At 44.8% G+C, this 21099-nt stretch overlaps 1 pseudogene; it reads right to left on the bottom strand.

The window, feature by feature from the left end:
• Positions 1–142: 142 nt before the first annotated feature.
• Positions 143–19594, bottom strand: LOC146369513 (NACHT, LRR and PYD domains-containing protein 14-like; annotated as a pseudogene).
• Between the last annotated feature and the right edge of the window lie 1505 nt (positions 19595–21099).

Raw genomic sequence — 21099 nt, 5'->3', positions numbered from 1 at the left:
CATCTAGACTTCTTCTCTTTGGATGAAGCTTAACTCTCCATTTCACCTCCCAGTAACGCACACGTTGCTGCTGCTTCAGTCTCTCGGGATGATCAGGACACAGCTCATCCACTCACATACACTGTCACCATTGCCAAGGTCATCATTCCCAGCTGTAAATAAGAGAAGAAACGGAGATTAATATTCTGTTTACTGAAACTCAGTTTATTCGCTTTGTTGATGAAGCACCTCCAGTAAAACATGCAGCAGAGGAGCAAATGTGCGGTGTAACCGCTGTCCTCTCAGCTCTCATGTTAAGATGTTGGAGTGAATATATTGAACTTCACACAGAATTTCTGCATCAAGTTTGTTTCACTCAAATTCACAGTGGAAATGAACCGATGAGAATCTTTAATACTTCATTGCACTTTAATGATGAGATTCTTGCTGTTTAAATGAAACAAAGAGTTTCTGTGCATTAATGAACATCTCATCAGCTAATAAATAAACATGCAGGCTGTCACTGAATATATCTAGATGAAGCCACTGACGGAGAAAAAATGCAAATGCAACTCTGAACTTCAAAAGAACTTCTGCTCTGTATGAAGACTAGATGCAGATACTAGATTATTAAATGTAACAGTGGTTCTCTGAACAACAGTCCGCAGTTTTATGCTCCCACAGTCTGATGAAGATGAATGAGAACCTGTTTCTTTAAATCTTATAAGACTGTCAGCTAGAATCCAAGTTTATATCCTTAGACTTGAACACAACAACAGCAATCATCTTTACAACAACTCAAACACATGCTCACAACAAAAGCTACAGTAAGCTGCAAAACCAGCAGAGGGAGATATTTAATGTCAAGCCATCATCATCATCATTTTTATTTATAAAGAACCTTAAAACAAACATAGCTGATGCAAAGTGCTATAGATTGGAACTAAATAATAACATTTACATATAAGATATAAATAAAAGCCAAATAAAGGAAAAAAGTAAAATAATTAATTAGTTAGTTAATAACTAATTTAATTCAAAGCCAACACTTGGATGATACAGATTTACAAGAAAATTTTGATTATATATGTGTTGACCTTTCATAATAACAGTGTTTAGTACAATACCAATCAACCTTTACTGATCTTGGGGTATCCCGTTTATACTGTAGACTCCTCACAAGTTTAGAGAGTTGCTTAACGTTTGAATCCTGCAGGTTGTTGTCACTCAGGTTCAGAATTCTTAGATGTGAAGGACTGGACCTCAGAGCAGAAACCAGTGCAGCACAGCTGATCACTGACAAATTGCAGCTCCTCAGACTGGATAAACAATAAAACATCTACATATAATCAGTGATAATTATATCAAATGTGTTCAGGTTACTTCCCCAATTTTTGTCAGTATGTAAACTGTACTGCACGTGGGAAATGCTACTGAATAAAGTCTACTCCAACATTAAACGATAGCACCATAACAACACCCCACCTGCGCTAGTTGGACCAAATATCCTTGTTTATGTTACCAGCCTGCCTACCAGAAGGAGTACACCACATCTGTACTCTGCTATATCTAGTACTGCACAGACACCATCACCACGGCATCTGGGTGTATGCCAACCAAAGGTTTGGATGGCAAGTGCAGTTAGGACCCTGCTGAGGAACAGAAACACTGCCTTCAGGTCTGGTCATGTGGAACTGTACAGTTCAGCCAGAGTAAATCTAAAAGAGGGCATCAGACAGGCCAGGCTGGATTATAATAATAAAATTGAGGACTACCTCCACAGCAACAACTTGAGTCGGCTGTGGCTGACTTATTAACTACAAACCCAGACCCAATGCTGTTGATAGTGACGCTGTGCTTCAGGTTGTTGTCACTCAGGTTCAGAACATGAACCACTTCTTTTGAGAAACTGGCCAAAAGTTATATCATCCAAGGACTTCCACCCACATTCGACAACACCAGTTTGCATGCAGGGATAAGAGATCAACAGACGATGCCATAGCCACAGCTCTAAACAGAACCCTGACCCATCTGGAATACAAGGACATTTATGCCAGGCTTCTTTTCATCAATGTCAGCTTGGCATTCAACAAAATCATCCTTAAGAGACTGATAACAAAACTTATCAACGTTAGCCTCCCACACTTCATTTGCCTCTGCATTAGTGGCTTTCTCAGAAACTCACCCACAGAGAGTCACAGTACGGTCTCACCTCTCCCCAACACTCAGCCTCAACGTCAACTTAAAACAGGGATGTGTGCTAAGTCCCCTACTGTATACGCTACACCCATGATTGCACTCGCACCCACCCAAACAACTCTATCAGTTGTATGTTGTTAGGGTTGTATGTCCACTTCTCAAACTTGTGCAATCAATAATCAAGCACACACACATATCTACATATGTTAATATGTACATATTAACCTCCTAGGACCTGGCGTCCACATATGTGGACATCACCTTTTGGGTTATTTAGACCAAAATACTCAATTTTGCTCTACAAGGGCCTGATATCCACTTACGAGGAGATTATACTGCTACTGTTCTATCGAAATTTAAAACGAGTATCCTCATATGTGGCGCTCATTTTTCTTAGAAACAAAAGAGAAATCAAAAATCAAAGAGAGAAATCAAAAATGCATGCCATGGAAGATTTCAGGTCTTAGGAGGTTGAATATGTACATATTTAATCATGCTTATACTGTATTTATTTATTAGAAACTTTTATTTTCTATTTCTGTATTGTTATGAATAGATTGCTTTCTTTGCTTTCCTTGTTTTTCTTTGCATTGAATAGAACAGCATATAATATCAGTGTGTTTTTTGCATAATGACAATATAAAAAAAGATTCTAACGATTCTGATTTAGCTAAACATTACTTTGTCCTTATTAAATGAGCAATCCCTAATTTCTGATTTTCTTTGTGTCTGTGTGTATCCATAATATAATTATGTATTACAGAATTACAGAAAGTGAACCGACCTCAGAGTCTCCAGTCTACAGAGAGGAATCTCCAGAAAACCACAGAGATGCTTCACGCCTGAATCCTGCAGCTTATTTACACCCAAGTCCAGATATTTCAGATTGGAGGGGTTGGCCCTTAAAGCAGAGACCAGAGTAGCACAGCTGATCTCTGACAAACTGCAGCACCACAGACTGAACAAAGAAAATTAATGTGGATAAAATCAGATACAATTCAGCCACATATGGACAGTTTTTAAATTTGCACATAAACCATACTTTCCGTCATCAGTAAGAATTTCTTATTCATTAATCGTTATCATTTTTTTTTCAGTTTTGAAGGAGGAAATTAACTATACTATACACATAAATTATACGATTTTGTGATAGCAGACAGTAAGCAAACTGACATCAGAGTCTCCAATCTACATAGAGGAATCTCCAGAAAACCACACAGCTGCTTCACTCCTGAATCCTGAATCGCGTTTCCACCCAAGTCCAGATGTTTCAGATGGGAGGGATTGGACTTAAGAGCAGAAACCAGAGAAGCACAGCCAATCTCTGAAAAACTGCAGAGCTCCAATCTAAAGAGAGAATAAAACATGCAGATAACATATATTTTGGTCATTTATACATGGAACTCATGGAAGTCTATCAAATTTAGGTTTATCAGTAGTCACAGAATAGGTTAACTGACCTCAGAGTGTCCAGTCTACAGTTTGAACTCTCCAGAAAACCATATAGTTGTTTCACGCCTGAATCCTGCAGGTCATTAAAGGCCAGGTCCAATTTTTTCGAATGGGAGGGGTTAGACTTCAGTGCTGAGACCAGAGCAACACTGCTTTTCGGTGACAAACCGCTGAGCTCCAATCTAAGTAACGAATAAAACAATAATAAACAAATTAGATGTGGAAAGGTTGGTAATTTGAAGTTCAGGGAATCTTCTGTACACGGATGTGACTGTTTAGCAGGCATATGAAACATTTATTTAATTTAATAACTAACAGTGGCCATTCATTTCAATATCTGTGCCCAACACTAGTCTTTAGTGACCACAGACCAATTTATATTCCAATAAAACGTTGATTTTTAAATGGATGCTACACAATGGAAATGAATTAATAATGACATTTATAATAGTAACAGAGAGTAAGTGACCTAACCTCAGAGACTCCAGTCTACAGTGTGGACTTTCCAGAAAACAACACAGCTGTTTCAGTCCTGAATCATCCAGGTTGTTGTTGTAGCTCAGGTCCAGATCTTTCAGATGGTAGGGGTTTGATTTCAGAGCAGAGATGTCACGCACGCCGATGACATCGCCGCCTGCAGCATCGCCGCCTGCAGCATCGCCGCCTGCAGCATCGCCGCCTGCAGCATCGCCGCCGTCAGGTCCCGCAGCCGTCCTGCTGCCGTCAGGTCCGGCCTCCGTGTCTTCATCCACGCCTGGTCCGGCCTCCGTGTCTTCATCCACGCCTGGTCCGGCCTCCGTGTCTTCATCCACGCCTGGTCCGGCCTCCGTGTCTTCATCCACGCCTGGTCCGGCCTCCGTGTCTCCATCCACGCCTGGTCCGGCCTCGTCTGGTCCTGCCTCGTCTGGTCCTGCGGTTGCCACACCGCCGTCAGAGCCAGCTCGATCTGTTCCGCCTCGCCTCTGCCGGCCGTTTTCCAGGCCTCTAAGTTGGCATCATGGCCTTCGGGGACGGCCTCCGGAAAGAGTTCGTCGCTGCCGCTGGCATCGCGGCCGACCTCCGGACCTGCTCAGTGGCCGCCACTGCCTTCCAAGTGGTCGGCCTCCTGATTGGTTTTGCCTGCGCCGCCGCCATTGCTGTGTGCACGGTCGGCCCCCAGAACTGTTCGCCCGTCGCCGCCGTTGCTGTGTGCACGGTCGGCCCCCTGAACTTTTCATGGACTCTTGTTGAGCTCTGGTTTCATTTTGTTTTTGATGTGCTTTTCTGCGTTTTTGGACCGTGGTGCTCCTTGTTTTTTGTTTGGTCTCTGTCCCTCCGTCCTGGGCCCCCTCCGCCCGCCCTGGCCTGGTGCTTTGTGCTTTTTTGTTTGGGGCTGTCGGGAGCCAGCCCTTTGAGGGGGGGTACTGTCACGGTTCTGGGTCCGTTGGGCCCAGTGTTTTGAGTTTATTATGTTTTGGTTTATTTTTGCATTATGGATTGTTTTCTGATGTTCTGGTGCTTTGTTTATTATTATCATTATGGATCTGTTTCTGTTATTCTTGGTGAGGGATCAGTTCTTAGGTTTTGGGTTCTCATGTGTATTGCAGTTTCCGTTTCATTGTCTAGTCTGTCTCTCAGTGTCATGTCTGCATCTGGTTTAGTAATTCTTGTTTCCTGTCTTATTGTGAAAGTCTTTGTCTTATGTTAGTGTGTGCGGCTTAGCTCCCCCGTCTCGTTAGCCCTGATCTCCCCCAGCTGTGTCTCCCTTCTGTTGCCCATTCCCTCATTACTACCCTGTGTATTTAAGCCCTGTGTTTTCCCATGCTCGGTGTCGCGTCGTACCCTCAGAATTATGCCTGTGTGTTCAGTTCTCAGTGTCATTGTTCAGTTCACGTTTATCACCAGCAATAAAGCTAAGGTTCTCAGTTTCAATTCAGTCTCAGAGTCTCGCATTTGGATCCTCCTCTCCATCCGCCTGCACACAGAGCCCTGACAGAACGACGCGACCAGTAATGGATCCAGCAGACTCCGTATGGTATCGGCGACCCGCAGTTTCCACCTTCATCAAGGAGAGGGAGAGGCAGGGGGCTAGGTGTGCCTGGGAGCACGAGTCACCATTCGATGGGTCTCGTTTGGCTCTGGGTGGGCCCCGCAGCTTCCAAACTGCGATGGCTACCGCCGTTCCATCAGCTGTTCCGTCAGGGATGCGAGGGGCCAAGCGCTCTCCCTCGACGGCAGTAGCTCCTCAGTTTTCTGGTGTCACTCCACCGCTGCTCTCAGAATTCAGGCCCTGCAGGAGGGGCAAGCAGCGACGAAAGAAGGATTATGTGGTGGAAGACACTGGGCTTACTCCACTGCAATCCTTTGCTTTGTTTTTGGGACTTCCACGTTCAGAGCTACACAAACTTCCCGCCTCTTCGTCCCAGCCCGGCCCACCGAAAGACGTTCGGCCAGGTCTGCAGAAGGATTCGCAGTCTGGCTTACCTCCCTCTTCCCAGAGTGAGCGCCGCTCACGCAGCCGTCGCTCCGCTTCCTCTGGACAGTCAGCAGTGGTGAGCAACAAAGACTGTCTTTCTCATGCTCCTCCTGACCTCATGAACGTAACAAACAATAAATCCACCCCTAAGATTCTGAAGACTACCTGCCATGCAAGTGAATCTAAATCTACTAACTTAAAGGTAGTTGAGTCTGTGTTTGTTAACCCTGTGAACCCCTGCTCTGAGGATTTAAGAACCTGTTTTCATTCTGCACAATCTGAACCTAGTGTTAAAATGACTAAGACTACTCCACTTAAATCTGGGGGGAGAAATGTTCGAACTGCTGTGAAATTTCCGGAGGCTTCAAATTCTGTTTTCAAGTCAGCTGAAAGGGAGGTGGTTAATGTTTCTAAGCCAGCCTTTCAGCCATGTACTTTTCAGCAAGGGCACAGGCAGTTGGTAGGGACAGAAATTGCAGAAATTGCCCGAGTCGCCCGTCCAGCCTCAAGTGTCGTCAACCGGAGGGTCCGAGGGGCCCGTCCAGCCTCATGCCACGTCAGCTGGTGGGTCCGAGGAGCCCGTCCAGCTTCAAGCCAAGTCAGCTGGGGGTCCTGGAGGACCCAGCAAGCACATCCTCACGTCTGCTGACGGTCCGGGGAAGTCTGTTCAGCCGTCATCTGCTGAATCATCCCCCGCGACTTCTACATCGCCGCCTGCAGCATCGCCGCCTGCAGCATCGCCGCCTGCAGCATCGCCACCTGCAGCATCGCCGCCTGCAGCATCGCCGCCTGCAGCATCGCCGCCGTCAGGTCCCGCAGCCGTCCTGCTGCCGTCAGGTCCGGCCTCCGTGTCTTCATCCACGCCTGGTCCGGCCTCCGTGTCTTCATCCACGCCTGGTCCGGCCTCCGTGTCTTCATCCACGCCTGGTCCGGCCTCCGTGTCTCCATCCACGCCTGGTCCGGCCTCGTCTGGTCCTGCCTCGTCTGGTCCTGCGGTTGCCACACCGCCGTCAGAGCCAGCTCGATCTGTTCCGCCTCGCCTCTGCCGGCCGTTTTCCAGGCCTCTAAGTTGGCATCATGGCCTTCGGGGACGGCCTCCGGAAAGAGTTCATCGCTGCCGCTGGCATCGCGGCCGACCTCCGGACCTGCTCAGTGGCCGCCACTGCCTTCCAAGTGGTCGGCCTCCTGATTGGTTTTGCCTGCGCCGCCGCCGTTGCTGTGTGCACGGTCGGCCCCCAGAACTGTTCGCCCGTCGCCGCCGTTGCTGTGTGCACGGTCGGCCCCCTGAACTTTTCATGGACTCTTGTTGAGCTCTGGTTTCATTTTGTTTTTGATGTGCTTTTCTGCGTTTTTGGACCGTGGTGCTCCTTGTTTTTTGTTTGGTCTTGTTTGGACGCGACCAGTAATGGATCCAGCAGACTCCGTATGGTATCGGCGACCCGCAGTTTCCACCTTCATCAAGGAGAGGGAGAGGCAGGGGGCTAGGTGTGCCTGGGAGCACGAGTCACCATTCGATGGGTCTCGTTTGGCTCTGGGTGGGCCCCGCAGCTTCCAAACTGCGATGGCTACCGCCGTTCCATCAGCTGTTCCGTCAGGGATGCGAGGGGCCAAGCGCTCTCCCTCGACGGCAGTAGCTCCTCAGTTTTCTGGTGTCACTCCACCACTGCTCTCAGAATTCAGGCCCTGCAGGAGGGGCAAGCAGCGACGAAAGAAGGATTATGTGGTGGAAGACACTGGGCTTACTCCACTGCAATCCTTTGCTTTGTTTTTGGGACTTCCACGTTCAGAGCTACACAAACTTCCCGCCTCTTCGTCCCAGCCCGGCCCACCGAAAGACGTTCGGCCAGGTCTGCAGAAGGATTCGCAGTCTGGCTTACCTCCCTCTTCCCAGAGTGAGCGCCGCTCACGCAGCCGTCGCTCCGCTTCCTCTGGACAGTCAGCAGTGGTGAGCAACAAAGACTGTCTTTCTCATGCTCCTCCTGACCTCATGAACGTAACAAACAATAAATCCACCCCTAAGATTCTGAAGACTACCTGCCATGCAAGTGAATCTAAATCTACTAACTTAAAGGTAGTTGAGTCTGTGTTTGTTAACCCTGTGAACCCCTGCTCTGAGGATTTAAGAACCTGTTTTCATTCTGCACAATCTGAACCTAGTGTTAAAATGACTAAGACTACTCCACTTAAATCTGGGGGGAGAAATGTTCGAACTGCTGTGAAATTTCCGGAGGCTTCAAATTCTGTTTTCAAGTCAGCTGAAAGGGAGGTGGTTAATGTTTCTAAGCCAGCCTTTCAGCCATGTACTTTTCAGCAAGGGCACAGGCAGTTGGTAGGGACAGAAATTGCAGAAATTGCCCGAGTCGCCCGTCCAGCCTCAAGTGTCGTCAACCGGAGGGTCCGAGGGGCCCGTCCAGCCTCATGCCACGTCAGCTGGTGGGTCCGAGGAGCCCGTCCAGCTTCAAGCCAAGTCAGCTGGGGGTCCTGGAGGACCCAGCAAGCACATCCTCACGTCTGCTGACGGTCCGGGGAAGTCTGTTCAGCCGTCATCTGCTGAATCATCCCCCGCGACTTCTACATCGCCGCCTGCAGCATCGCCGCCTGCAGCATCGCCGCCTGCAGCATCGCCACCTGCAGCATCGCCGCCTGCAGCATCGCCGCCTGCAGCATCGCCGCCGTCAGGTCCCGCAGCCGTCCTGCTGCCGTCAGGTCCGGCCTCCGTGTCTTCATCCACGCCTGGTCCGGCCTCCGTGTCTTCATCCACGCCTGGTCCGGCCTCCGTGTCTTCATCCACGCCTGGTCCGGCCTCCGTGTCTCCATCCACGCCTGGTCCGGCCTCGTCTGGTCCTGCCTCGTCTGGTCCTGCGGTTGCCACACCGCCGTCAGAGCCAGCTCGATCTGTTCCGCCTCGCCTCTGCCGGCCGTTTTCCAGGCCTCTAAGTTGGCATCATGGCCTTCGGGGACGGCCTCCGGAAAGAGTTCGTCGCTGCCGCTGGCATCGCGGCCGACCTCCGGACCTGCTCAGTGGCCGCCACTGCCTTCCAAGTGGTCGGCCTCCTGATTGGTTTTGCCTGCGCCGCCGCCGTTGCTGTGTGCACGGTCGGCCCCCAGAACTGTTCGCCCGTCGCCGCCGTTGCTGTGTGCACGGTCGGCCCCCTGAACTTTTCATGGACTCTTGTTGAGCTCTGGTTTCATTTTGTTTTTGATGTGCTTTTCTGCGTTTTTGGACCGTGGTGCTCCTTGTTTTTTGTTTGGTCTCTTGTGAAAGTCTTTGTCTTATGTTAGTGTGTGCGGCTTAGCTCCCCCGTCTCGTTAGCCCTGATCTCCCCCAGCTGTGTCTCCCTTCTGTTGCCCATTCCCTCATTACTACCCTGTGTATTTAAGCCCTGTGTTTTCCCATGCTCGGTGTCGCGTCGTACCCTCAGAATTATGCCTGTGTGTTCAGTTCTCAGTGTCATTGTTCAGTTCACGTTTATCACCAGCAATAAAGCTAAGGTTCTCAGTTTCAATTCAGTCTCAGAGTCTCGCATTTGGATCCTCCTCTCCATCCGCCTGCACACAGAGCCCTGACAAGAGAATAGAGCAACATGGCTGATTGCTGACAAACTGCAGCTCTACAAACTGAATCGGGAATAAAACACGTTAATATAATGTTTTTACCTTCTCTCAATCAAATGAGTACTTAGTATCTGTCTTTCTTTCACTTTCACTTTTACACTCATGTTTGGTCAGAGCGTGAAAAGGTGTTTGGCCCCTTCCTGATTTATTTTTTTAATTGCATATTTGTCATACTTTAAAATTAAAGTGATTTTAAATGATTGTTTTAGTTTTAATATTACACTGACCTATTATTCAAACAATATTATGAACACCAACCTAGTCCTTTGTGAAAAAAATAATAGACATGGGTTTCATAGAGAATTGTGAAACTTTCTGTGGAAAAAATGGTCTTGTGGGGAAAGCTGGCATTCATCCTACTTTAGATATAAAGGACATCATTTCTATCACATCATTTCATCATTTGGTCAAATTAATAACAAAGTGATTATCCTGATTTGGTACCAGGAAAGAGAGTTGCAGTCTCACACACCTCTCTGAAGTTTCTCTCTTTATTTTATCCCCACAGAGACTGTGTCTGCTCCCAGATCATCATCAAACAAACCAAAAATGAGCATATTAAAAAATAATAATATAACACCCTAAACTGCTTCAAAAACGAAAACAATTAAAGGTGGACTATTAAACATTAGATCTCTCTAAGTTACTGTGAGTAAATGATTTAATAATTGTTCAACATATTGATTTATTCTGCCTTACAGAAACCTGGTTATGGTATGATGAAAATTTTAGTTTGGATAAATCAGTATACTGAGTTCAACTAACTTTCAGAATCCTCAAATTTAGTTCAGTTCAATTAGATTTTATTTATACAGAGCCAAACCACAAAAACAGTCGCCTCAAGGCAATTTATATTCTAAGGTAGACCCTAGAATAAAAAAGCACAGGCTGAGGAGGAGTGGCTGCAATTTTTCAATCCAGATTATTTATCAGCCATGTTTATGAAGCCAGTTTTAGTTGTTATCTGTTGCCCTCCTGGTGCATACTCATACATACAGAATACCTTTCAAAATATATTTTGGTTGGTCTGTCAATTTACTTTCTGGCCTTTATTTTGCACTCTAAAATTTGAGTTAATGATTAAACACGTATATCTTTAAAACTATTGACTGAGTTGAATATTTAACTGGTATGAGCATAGAAATTAATTTCAGAAATTTGTGATAGATACATTTAAAAAACATTTGAGTATTAAATTAAAAAATGTAAAAAAGATTCCAGCACCCCAGCAAATAAAATCACAAAACAAAATATCGTTGTTTTAAGTTTTGAGTACTCTGTGTCTGTCAGGTTTCCTCTTTCCTTTTGATAGTCCTTGTCTCTTGTGTATAACGTTCGGTTTGCTTCCCTTTCCTCTTATGTCTAATTTGTTCCACCGTGTTTCCCAGCTGTCTCCACTCCCTAATCTTCCCCTTGTGTATATACTTTCTCAGTCTCTGAGTATGGAGGTCTGTATGGGAGCTGTTAGTGCAGAACACCACATGAAGAAACTAAAGGCAAGACAGGGTGACACATGGCATTGCATCAGGTAATGTAGAGTGTAGGATCTAACCTATTAAACTATGTGCACAATCTGGTGCCGAAATTCGAGTCCTGGATACCCAAAACCAACATACCATAAAGGAACTGGAAAAAGATGGGTCACTCCATCTGACAGCACTAGAGTCAGGTTATAAGGGGAAAGCTTTACAGTTCAATTTATTGAAATATCTTCAGAAATAGTAATCAGTGAACTGACCTCAGAGTCTCCAGTCTGCAGTTTGGACTCTCCAGAGCAGCAAAAAGGTTTTTTGACTCTAAACCCTGCAGGTTGTTTCCATTCAGGTTCAGCTCTGTCAGATGGGAGGGGTTGGACATGAGAGTTGAGGCCACGATTTCATAGTGAGTCTCTGACAGTTTACAGCCAGAAAGTCTGTGATGACACATATTACAGAACAAGTTATTATAAAGAACTAGTGTTTTGTGTGGCATGTTCCAAAGTAAGATGTCATTGAACAAAAGAAAAAGAGCACAATGGTGCAAACTGAATCCAGACAGAGACAAATTAATATCAGCTCTTTCCACATATCTGCAGACAGAATGCTTACACAAACCTAGTGAAGTATACAGTCTGCAGCCAGAGGCGGAGTTCAACTAGTACCAATAAAATCGGAATTACACCTCTGAGCACAAATTGGATCACATCTTGGAGAAGCTCACTGCGGTCGTGAGTTCTCAGAATCGGCTTTTTGAGCACAAGAATGACAAGACCACGGAACGTAAGTTTGATAACATCATGGAGAAGCTCACGGCTCTCCAACGGGAGATTGAGAGACCAGTGTCGGACTGTTAGAACAGCTTTGAAATTCATATGAGTTGTTCACACTAAAGCAAAAAACACCATCACTTCATGCGGCTACCCCTTTGGCGCCAGCTGCAGTCTCAAGGCTGGAGCTGAACAAAAACACCCTGATAACGACTGTGTTTAGACTGTTCTTCCCATTCTATGCAAGGCCACCTGGGTTGGCTGGAAGTAGGGCTGGGCGATATGACCCAAAATTCATATCTCGATATTTTTTAGCTGGATGGCGATATAAGATATATATCTCGATATTTTTTTAAAGCCATAAAGTAAGAACAAAAAGAGAGTTCTTAGTCAAAGCGGTGTCCCAGATGTCACACAGGCACTTTTATTAACATACAGCATAGATGTACATGAAAAAATTACTCAAAAATAAATTATGAGCATTTATTAAATAATAATGCTCCATAAATAAAATAAAACAATGTTGTTTTTGTGCATAACAAAGAGCTCACAATTGTGCAGTCAAAATGTAAACTAAAAGACGCTGAGCATAATAACAAAGCCAGATTTCCCAGCTGCTCTGTTCCCAACTTCTACTGCGTGACTGACAGCCTGGAGTTTGAAATCCGCTTCGTAACCATGTCTCTGAACAGGTGCCATTTACACACACAATACGGTAATATTACGTTGAAGCACAGTACGTATCACTCCGCAAGGTTCCTCTGTAGCCGTAATGCTCCGACAATCCATCAAGTGGTGCAGCTCCGTAGCTTACCAAAGTCATACTAAAACATTTTTTGACAGATTGCTGCACGCCTTGTACCACTTCAAATCGGTTCGCGGTCATCAAGCACAACCAGAATTCATACATAAGGCACGCTGTCAACTTTTGAGAGAATGAAAGGATTTTAGGAGGGGCTGCATGGCGTTAGCGTGGTTAGCTCGTTAACACGTTAACGCCGTCCAGCCCCACCCACGGGGCGATGCGCAGTAACTCGTTAACGGAGATTTGCCGTGTCCATCTTGTCGCTGCCTGTAGGTGAAGCGATGGGGGAGGAGGGGGAGTTGTGTTCAGTGAAGGAGAGAGGCGAGGCGAAGTAACGTTGCGTAGAGACAAAAGTGGACGAAAGAGAGGCAAACTTGTGGCTCCACAAGTATAATTATAACGTAACATAGACTATATCGATATAAAGGATTTTGTCACATCTTATATCTCGTATAAAAATATATTTTATTTTTAAAAAACTCGATATATCGCCCAGCCCTAGCTGGAAGACTGTTTACTTAGCCTGGCAGGGTGAAGGACACTGTCTCAGCTGAACTCTGGACACATACACACACACACACACACAGACATATATACACATACAGATGTACACTCATCCCCCCTCCCGCTCCAAACGCCTTCGACACTTATTCCCCTCCGATGCTGACGGTGGATCAAGGAGACCAGCGCATAGGCTGCAGGCCCGGATGTACTGTCTACATTGGCTATCTCTCACCCTTTACCCACCCCTGTTGCTTGTCATGTGTTTCTTTGGTGTATTAAGAGTTTTTTCATGCTATGTGCAGAGGTGTTTTTTTCTGTTCTCAAACTGATCTCCCTATTGGAGCTCAGTCTGGGGGGAGTTATTTTTTTCTCCTTATCGTTCCTCATGTTGTGCTTTTTCCATGTTATACCCCTCTGACCTGTCTTCCCCATGTGATGTTTGTGTAATGTATGTATGGTTGGAAGGGTAAGATGACGCTGGCACAGCTGGCAGCCTTAACCCAATTTCCCTTGGGATGAATAAAGTATGATCAATCAATCAATCAATCAATCAATCAATCAATATTGATGAGCAGTTAGGCTTGTAGCACTGTAACCTCAATTTCTAGGTACAATCAATATGCCGATTTTAAGTCTCTTTGCACAAGATTTCATCTTTGGTTTTTGTTTTTGATGCTATGCTTAAACATTAACAACAAAAACACAGACACTAAAAAAAGTTGTTAACTGTGTCCTCATTAGGATCGAGCAGGGGTAGGGAACTCCAGGCCTCGAGTGCCAGTGTCCTGCAGGTTTTAGATGTGTCCTTGATCCAACACAGCTGATTTAAATGGCTAAATTAGCTCCTCAACATGCCTTGCAGTTCTCCAGAGGCCTGGTAATGAACTAATCATTTGATTCAGGTGTGGTGACCCAGGGTGAGATCTAAACCTGCAGGACACCGGCTCTCGAGGACTAACGTTCCCTACCCCTGGGATAGAGATTTGTGTTAACATGTGTAACATGAAACAATAATTCTCCTCAGTCTCTCTCAGACCTGAAGATTTTAGTGCAATTTCACATTTAGTCTATTTACTGTGGTCGTAATTAGTTAGAGTTTGTAAGCAAACAGTAATGCATCGTTACAATGCATTGTTACAGTAATTCTTTCTTAAAAAACAAACAACATTTTCAGAGCAGCTCAACAGCATCTGTGAAAATCTAACCAGTGTATTGTTTGCAATAGAAAAAAATGGAATTATAAGAAAGAACAATGAGAGCATTATAGTAAGAACTTTTGAACACCTTAGCTACAAATTTACATTGATTTACAATGTTAATCAGATATTTACTCACTGAGCCTTTCTACAGTTCCTCACAGCAGGAATCAGTCTCCTTCATCCCTCATCCGATGTGTTATACTTCTTCAGGACAAACTCATCCAAAACCTCTGACATCTGCAGCATGTAGGCCAGAGCTGAGCAGTGGATCTCAGAGAGCTCCTTCTCTGATCTGTTTTTGCACTTCAGAAACTCCAAGATCTCCTGATGTACCGTGAGTTCATTCATTTCCATCAGACAATGGAAGATGTTGATGCATCTGTCAGGAGAGGTATTCTCATTGGTTATCTTGCAAAGGTTGCTGATGATTCGCTGTATAATTTCTGGAGTGCTCTCTGTCTCGCCTAGCAGACCTCGTAAGAGTCTCTGATTGGACTCCAGAGAGAGACCATAAAGGAATCGGACCAACAGGTCCAGGTGTCCATTTTTAATTTGGAGGGATTTCTGCATGACTCTGCTCAGAAAGACATCTAAAGACGAGATGTCACCACAATAAACATGTTCACCATTCCCTAAAAAATGCTTCAGCACTTCTGTTTTTCTGTTAGTATGACAGTGAAACATGTAGACTGCAGCCAAAAACTCCTGAATACTCAGATGAACAAAGCAATAGACTGATTTCTGGAATATCACACAGTCTCGTTTGAAGATCTCTGTACAAACTCCTGAGTACACTGAGGCCTCTGTGACATCCAGACCACACTGCTCCAGGTCTTCTTGGTAGAACATGATGTTTCCTTTCTCAAGATTTTCAAAGGCCAGCTTCCCCAGCTTCAGAAGAACTTCACTGTCAGCCTCTGTCAGCTCTTGTGGACTCGTCTCATATCCCTCATGGTACTTGTGCTGTCTCTTTGTCTGAATGAGCAAGAAGTGTGAGTACATGTCAGTCAGGGTCTTGGGCAGCTCTCCTCTCTGCTCTGTAGTCAACATGTGCTCTAGGACTGTAGCAGTGATCCAGCAGAAGACTGGGATTCTACACATGACGTGAAGGCTCCTGGATGTCTTCATGTGGGAGATGAATCTGCTGGACACCTCTTCATCACTGAATCTCCTCCTGAAGTACTCCTCCTTCTGGGCGTCAGTGAAGCCTCGTACTTCTGTCACCCTGTCAACACATATAGGAGGGATCTGATTGGCTGCTGCAGGTCGGGAAGTTATCCAGATGAGAGCTGAGGGAAGCAGATTCCCTTTGATGAGGTTTGTCAGCAGTTCACTGACTGATGACTTCTGTGTGACATCAGACACAAGCTTCCCTTTAGTGAAATCCAAAGTCTGCTTTCATCCAGGCCATCAAAGATGAACAAAGGTTTGCAGACAGTGAGCTGCTCTGCTGTGACCTTCTGTAATGTTGGATGGAAAACATGGAGGAGGTCCAGAAGACTGTACCGGTCATCTCTGATCAGGTTTAGCTCCCTGAATGAAAGCAGAATCACCACACTGACACGTTGGTTCTCCAAACCTTCTGCCCAGTCCAGAGTGAACTTCTGCACTGAGAACGTTTTTCCAATGCCGGCAATGCCATTCGTCAGAACCACTCTGATGCATCTCTGTTGGTCAGGCAAGGCTTTAAAAATGTCATGACAGCTGACTGGAGTGTCATGGAGGGCCTTGTTCATGGAAACTGTCTCCAGCTGCCACACCTCATGTTGGGTATGAACCTCTTCACGCTGTCCTTCTGTGATGTAGAGCTCAGTGAAGATCCTGTTAAATAGGGTTCCACTTCCCGTTCCTTCAGTTAAACATTTACATCTCCTCTCCAGATTAGCCTTATGTTTGTCTAACAACTTCTGCAGCAGACGACTATCTGCTAAAAGAATGAAAATCAATGAACATAAAGCAAAATATATATTATAACTGGATGTTATAGAAAAATGGACAGGGGGGCGCCGGGCGGGGAGGCAGGGAAAAGGAAGTTTCTTCTCAACCAGACCAAGGGGGAGGGCTACACCTCAGATTTTTGGACCAAACCAGTCCCTCTAGGCTGGTTGGTGTAGTTGAATGCTGAATGACCTTCAAGGCCTAACGGATAAAGTCCATTGGTTTTCCTTACCATTTATGGATTTGGACCATTTCAACTGTGCATTTGTGAGTGAGCTTTAAGCAATGCACTAGAAGAAGACAAGCCACTATAGTTGCTGATGCACTTGAATTGTTGTTGTTTTTTTTTAGAATTCAATTTGTTAACAATAAAGGCCCTTTGGGTATATTTTGTGCTTTGTCCTTTGCTCATTTGGCAAGACACCACATTTTATTTTAGCTTTTAATACCTGAACAACACAAGAAGTCCAGCTTTCAGAAATGAAATAATCAGACAGAGCTTACTTTCATAGTTTCTCTGAATGCCTGAAGAGCCTTCTAATGAAGCAGACTGGTGCAAGGAGATGGACTGTCTGCATCCACAGCTGGTAGAGACCAGATCCTTTTTAAAATCCTGATAGGAAGTACAGCAGGACATCTGCTTCTCCACACTGTGAAAACCACGGAAAAATTATTCTGATCAAAACAAAGCACAGTAAAGCCAGAAGTGCTAAAATTTAATACTAGCACTGACAAATATATATCACGGTCATGATCAGTCTGTAGTTGGCTGTTGGAGCCAATCACAAAGCATGGAAAGGCTGCAGAGCCTAATTTAATTGAGAGGGGAAAAAATGCAAGCTTTCAAGAACAAGCCTGGAGCAATAATTAAGACCCAGAATGGATATGAGTATAGTTGGATGTGCTACATGGAAATGTGGTTAAACTCACACTTCCTGGAACATAACATTTCTAGCACATAGAGTAGGACACACCTACACACACCAGAGATGAAGGAAACCATCAGACTGAAGAAGAAGTCCTGTTGGGCTTCGGGAGCATGGAGTGTCTGACCCATTGCTAAGGGCCATTCGAAACTGAATTTTCCCCTTGTCGAGTTTTCTCCCGGTACTCTGGCTTCCTCCCACAGTCCAAAGACATGCAGTTAGTGGAGTTAGGTTAATTGGTGATTGTAAATTGCTCATAGGAGTCTGTCTCTTTGTGTTAGCTTTGCGATTAGACTGGAAACCTTCCCAGGGTGTACCCCACCTCTCACCCACGACAGCTGGGATAGGCTCCAGCTCTCCCATGGCCCTGAATGGGATAAGTGGAAGTGAATGGAAGGATATAATGGCCCATCTTAAGTTTGTCATTGAGCATCTTAATGATTCCAAGAAGGCTCAAGTAAAAGTCCTGTTTCAGGTGAAACCAAAATCAAGGTCTTTGGTGTCAACATGACCAACCATGTTTGGTGTAAGAGAAATGTTGAGTAGGACCCAAAGAACGGCATCCCCACAGAGGCAGAAACAATAAGCATTGGGGCTGTGTTTCTGCTAAGTGTACAAGACAGCTTCAAAAATGGCCAATGGGTGGGGCCATGTAGTGCAAAATTTTAGACAAGGACTTCCTTCCTTCAACCAGAACACTGAGGATGGGTCATGGTTGGGACTTCCATCATGACAGTGACTCAGAGCATACCTCCATGTCAACAAAGAAGTGACTAAAGAAGCACATTAAAACATGAAACTCAAGTCTTGGTTTGAAAAAAGTTTGCTCAACCAGTCTACATGTATTTTGTGCACTTTTTTGAAGGTATCAACTTCTTGGTTTGTCCACTGGAGGATCCTTCAGGAGAATGGAGTATATGGCCCATTACTATGGGCTCTGCAGCGTCTACATGTTGCTTATAGCAAGAGCTTGGTTTGCATTTCTGGGAATAAGTCAAATATTCTAATTTGTGAAGACTTAAAGTTTACTGTATTTTACTATACTGTACATACTATATTCACTATTTAGGATACAAAGTCTACTAAAAACAAAGGTTTATAATTATGTATTGCTTCATTTGTGTTTTTGTGCAGTTGTTTGTTTTGTTTTGTTTTGTTTTAACCATCATGCCTCTAAAGAGACTAAAGATTTGAGATCTTTATCATCCAAAATCTGATCTTTATGTCAGGATATCCTGCTTACTTATATTTAGCTGTGCATGTATACAGATTCATTAAAATAGAAGAACTCCTTGATGTGTTTATCAGTGAGCTTTTCACATCAGATACCCACATAGCAAAATTGGTATGGCCCGGATCTGGCCCACACGATGTGCTTACACATGGCCCACATACCGCAAAGAATGACGGCCCTTTGGGGGCCCAGATCTGGTTTGCCAGAGGTGGCCCACACATGGGCCAGCACAAGGCCAGTTGCAGACACACTGGTGGTCCTGTGCTGGCCCAGAACAGTTTCAGCTCTGGCCCAGAACAGTTTCAGGTCTGGCCCCAGATGTCAGCCTAATGTGTACCTTAATTAAGCCTTGTAATAACAACATGTGCATAATAGTGCAAAAGTAACATGACAAAACTCTGTTCAGACAGTGAACATACTGATTCTTAAATAACATTTTTCAACTCTCCCAGATTACTCAAAGTGCTCTATACAACATGCCACATTCACCCAACCACACACTTTCTCTTAACTGAGTGCTTCCTAACTACATTCATACACATTCACACTCACAACATGAAGACTAGAGGAGCCAGGGATTGAACCACTAAGCCACCTGAGCTACAGCCACCCACTGGCAAAGATGAGTAAACCCTCACTAGGTTTTGGATAAAGTGTACACTCACAAACCTGTCAAACATGGCATTTGGGTCTTCTAACTAAAATAGGAAAATACAAACATAAATAGTGCATCATTGCTAGACATACACCCTGCCATAACACCAGTCAGTCTGAAGTGCCGGCTTGATGCTGGATCCCAGCCAGAGCTGTTTTCTATGGGCCTGGGCCAAATTAACCAAACCATAATCGGGCCAGATATGGCATGCCATCGCATAGACAGGAGCGTCATTGCCACACCTGGCCCACATCTGGTTGACATATACCCTGCCATAACAACCGTCAGCCAGAAGTGCCAGCTTGATGCCGGATCCTGGCCAGAGCTGTTTTCTATGGGCCTGGGCCACATAAACCAAATCATAATCGGGCCAGATATGGCATGCCATCGCATAGACAGTGCCATCTATGCCAGGCCTGGCCCATATCTGGATGACATACGTCTTATCATACCAGAAGTCAGCCAGCAGTGTCGGCTTAATACCAGATCCGGGCCAGACCTGCTTGCTGTGGGTACGTTTTTTTTCGTGTGGGGAAATACACAGATTTTCAACATCCTCACAGAAGCTTTGCATTGTTAGAGTTGAGTGAAGGTGGTCTAACAGTTACTGTAAAACAACAGTGGTTCTCTTATCATGAATTGTCTTCAGCTTCATTTACAGAATAAACACTGCCTTACTTTGTGTTTGAGAGTCCAGGTTCTTTACTGAAGATTAGGTTTTCAACTTTGGACTGGTTAGTCTTCAAAGACACACAGCTGGATCTTGAAAGCTCTGCACTGTGTCTGTGTTGCTGACTGCTGGAAACACAAACAGAAAAAAATCATACATTTGTCTTGTGCATGTTCCTGTTGTTTGGTACTGAGCTTTTTCTCCCTCAGGGTTGGGTTTATGAGGCTAAAACATGTGATGTCTTCAGTAAATGTTTAATCTTTTCCTCTTCAATCCTAATCCTAAACTCTGATCATGACTGTGTAAGGACTGAGAAACAGTGAGAGGGTAGTGCTGAGAGAATAGTATTACACTCTGATTATTACCGTCCCCTGTGTAGTCTTTCTGATCAGACCCAAATCTTTGAAGCAGCAGCAGAAAGAGTTTCCACTGAGCAGCCTTTATATCATATAAAATCTGACGTTAATGCATGTTTTTATGTTATCCGGCTCAATTCTCCCACCGTACTTATGTGGTTGCTTGTGTATAGTTACAATACACAAGCAGTAAGTTTATGTTGTGCTTTTTAATCCAAATAATAGTATCTCCTGCCAAATGATTCATCTTCCCCTTAGTTTAAAAGAAGAATCAGTGTCCTACTTTATGTCTGAGGGTCCAGGTTCCTTCAGTTCACTCATCGTTAGTCTGAGAAAGAAAGCAGCGAAACAAAGAATGAGCACAGAACAATTATCATAATAAACATGTTTGTCAGCACAAGAATTACACACACCGACGCACGCACACACAGTAAGTCAATATTTTCCTTTGGGCAGACAATCAAACAAACATTTTTGCTGACTTTCTTAAGTTTTGTTCCGACTTGAGAACAGTCAGAAACTCAAAAAAACTTTTTTGATTATTCTGACAGAACATGCATTCACAGTTACACTCACCTTGCTTTATTTCTCCTGCTCTGTCAACTGATCTCACTTTTAGTTTCGTTCTCGGCTGAACGGAGCAGCCACTCCCCTCTACATTTAATCACCTGATTACCTGATCGCATAACAGGTGTGCGATGCAAAGATTAGCTTCTGTTCTTGCACTTTGGCATGAGGCCTTGGTCTGCATTACTGTGGCTTCTTACCCCCTTCATCAAGTATGTAAACAAAGGCACACACACAGGCCATTTACTCATTTGTGCAGTTCTAAAATTGTGATTGAACCGTTTTGCTTTTCTACTTGTG

This window comes from Perissodus microlepis, chromosome 17 (genome assembly GCF_051167445.1).
Source record: "Perissodus microlepis isolate ML-2025 ecotype Zambia chromosome 17, ASM5116744v1, whole genome shotgun sequence".
Lineage (NCBI taxonomy): Eukaryota > Metazoa > Chordata > Actinopteri > Cichliformes > Cichlidae > Perissodus > Perissodus microlepis.
The sequence above is the reverse complement of the archived record's forward strand: the minus strand, read 5'-3'. Positions and strand labels throughout refer to the sequence as shown.